Here is a 3,206-nt window from a genome sequence, read left to right on the forward strand (position 1 = left end):
CACATCAACTTTCTTTTAGATTAACGCATATACACATCAACTTTCTTTGTTAATAAGATCACATAAGATCCCCAGTGGGAAAATTGCAATTTACACTCTGTTAGTAAACACACACAGGTCTGAAAAACACTCACACACGCTCAGGACCTATTCATGCACAATGGAGAGATGTCAGAGTGAGTGGGCTGCCAGCTGGACCTGTGCCTTTGGGGGGGTTCAGTGCCTTGCTCAAGAGTACCTGGCCGTGCCCAGGAGGTGAAGTGGCATCTCTCCAGCCACATGTGGACTTGAACCGTCATTGTATTATACTTAGACTTATCTTTTATGATCCTTTTGGGATGACTCCCTCAAGGAAATTGAAAGTTACAGCAGCAGTTTTAGCAAGGAAAAGAAATAAAAATGGATGAAAAAGACATATAAAGACAGCAAAATAACAATAATAAGAACAACAATAAGAACATTCGTCAAATAAACAAAGAAAACATAAATTATTATTAAAGTGTCAGTGTTGAGTCCAGTGTTAAAGTGATAAAGTGACCAGGTGTGAATTTAAGTCCAGGTGTGCATGTATGTTTGTCTGTATGTAAATTGATTCGTTTATTTAACCTGTTGCCATAGTCATGAATACTTTCTTTCCAAGTTTCTATTTTTCATTACTCTAACTTTTTCTCACTTGGTTTTACCTCTGTCTTTACTGAGACTTGGGTGACTTGTCGTCCTGTAAATTTGCATCATCCAGAATATTATTTAGTTAGGATGGGTCAAACTGAATGCATTTTGAACTGCTACTTGAATAGATGAACACTTTAAGATGGTTTATTTCAGGTCTAAATAAAGATGTTGCTTCCAAAAAGAAGAAAAAAATACTTGCGTCCTCTATACAGTTTCCTTGTCAGCTCTGCGTCCAGCAAAGAAGAAGCAGCAGCAGCGCCCTCTGCTGATAAAAAAGCATACAGCACCGGGTATTCCCAGGCGGTCTCCCATCCAAGTACTGACCCAGCCCGACCCTGCTTAGCTTCCGAGATCAGACGTGATCGGGCGTGTTCAGGGTAGTATGGCCGTAGCAAACAGGAGAAAGGAGGAGCAGTTTTTTTTTTTTCCAATTCTTCTGGTGACACTTGGCACTATTTCACATATCTTTTATCTGTAGTTCTCTATTCTGTCAGGACTTAATTCTATTTCCCCCACCTCTTTTTTTTGTTTCTTGTTCTGTCTTGGCAAGAAGTATATGTTTTTGAGCTGTCTGTCCATCTCTACATCAGAATCAGAAACACTTTATTTATCCCTGAAGGGAAACTCTTGAAAAGACTGCTCCTTCGAGCCAGATTTGAACCAGCAACCTAAGGATTCAGAATTATGCTTCTACAGTCCTCCAGCCTACCAACTGAGCTATCGAAGGGGACAATGTGTATGAACACACTTCCCATTCTTGTGATGTGATAACAACAGGATCCCCTGGATGGAATTTCTGACTCATCAGGCCTGTAGCTCAGTATAGAGCGCACTTCACAGTCTCAATGCCCAGATGTACAACAAGATTTATTTAAGTAAATATTGCATTGCCCAGCGATGGTGGTATAGTGGTGAGCAGAGAGCTGCCTTCCAAGCAGTTGACCTGAGTTCGATTCCCAGCCATCGCAGTAGCTTTCTTTGAGTGATGTTACTTGTTGTTTTTTTTTTACAAGAAGACAGCAAAAGGTTACTTGCCCAACTTGGTTTGATAAAACATTAGATCTCTTTGGGCTGCACGATTATGGCCAAAGTGATAACTACGATTATTTGATCTATATGGAAATTATCACAAGTAATTGTTGATTTTCTACTTCAAAGTGCTAGAAAGACACTGTTTGCACAAATGTCATAAACTTTAAACACATTGCAATCGTAGTGTGCTACCTGTGTCTGTGGATCCTCATGGAGGCAGCTTGATTGATTGATATGCTCCCTTATTTGTACCATAACAGAGATCTAATATTTTATCAAATCAGGTTGGGCAAGTAACCTTTCTGGTTATTTTCTTGACAAATAACAACTAACCACACAATGAAAACTACTGCAATGGCTGGGAATCTGCCTGGAAGGGAGCTATGCTCACCACTATACCACATCACTGGACAACACAATTGGTGTCCTTAAAGGTTGGATGTTTTCTTTTTATTAACTTAAGGCATTAAGATCAATTTCCAAAAGATGCTTTTTTAATTCCTTTTTTTAGTCAACTTCAGCATGGGTTCCTAAACACATGCTTACCACTGCATGCATGTATACCTGCATGGATTTCAAAATGTAGGCCAAGTATGTAGGCCTCTTAAAAAAAGAAACAGAGCCGTATGAGACACAAAAAAGAATTTGACAGCAGAAAGCACCATTTTAAGACACACAGTAGACCTACAATGAAATTGTAATTGCACTGCTTTCAAAATAGTAAGAACCTTCTTCATCACAAGTGCGTAGGCAAGTTTTAGCTCCCTTCGATAGCTCACTGGTAGAGTGGAGTACTATAGCGACATAAAGATGAAATCCAAAGGTCGCTGATTTTCGAAGGAGCCCTCTTTTCCAGAATTTTCCTTCGGTGATAATAAGTATTTCTGATTCTGATGTAGAGATGGACGGACGACCCAAAGGCATAATACTTTTTGTCTAGACATAAGAAACAAAAAAAAGAGTTGGGGAGATAGAGTTAAGCCCTGACAGAATAGAGAACTACAGACAAAAGATGTGAAATAGTGCAAAGTGTGACCAGAAGAATTGGAAAAAAAACTAGAACTGCAAAGGACAAAGATTTTTTGCTACTGTGTGTTTATTTAATATGGGTCACCTACATGTAGGGTGACAAGATTGCAATATAAGCCTTAGAGAGGAGCCCGGATACTCGACTAAAACGAGGACCCAGTACGGATAAAGCACTTTTGCTGATTACGAGTTATTATACGAGGAATACGAGTCAATATCTGTGCTTGGATAACAGAAATCTAATGTTTCATCAAATCCAGTTGGGTGAGTAACCTTTCTGGCTGATCTTGACGAAAAAGCAAGTAACCACACAATGAAACCTAATGCGATGGCTGGGAATCGAACCCAGGTCAACACTTGGAAGGCAGCTATGCTCACCGCTATACACACCATCACTTGACACCATAATGTGTCACATGAAATCTTGTAACCCATCTGGCATTGAGACTCAAAATGGGCTCTATCACTGAGCT

General features: G+C 39.7%; 1 non-coding gene across 1 annotated transcript; it reads right to left on the minus strand.

Moving 5' to 3' along the window:
- Positions 1 to 947: 947 nt before the first annotated feature.
- Positions 948 to 1,066, minus strand: LOC116677781 (5S ribosomal RNA). The gene has a single exon (XR_004329055.1). It is a non-coding gene; the product is annotated as a 5S ribosomal RNA (ribosomal RNA).
- Positions 1,067 to 3,206: the final 2,140 nt, after the last annotated feature.

The sequence above is a fragment of the Etheostoma spectabile genome, unplaced genomic scaffold (genome assembly GCF_008692095.1).
Source record: "Etheostoma spectabile isolate EspeVRDwgs_2016 unplaced genomic scaffold, UIUC_Espe_1.0 scaffold00005818, whole genome shotgun sequence".
NCBI lineage: Eukaryota > Metazoa > Chordata > Actinopteri > Perciformes > Percidae > Etheostoma > Etheostoma spectabile.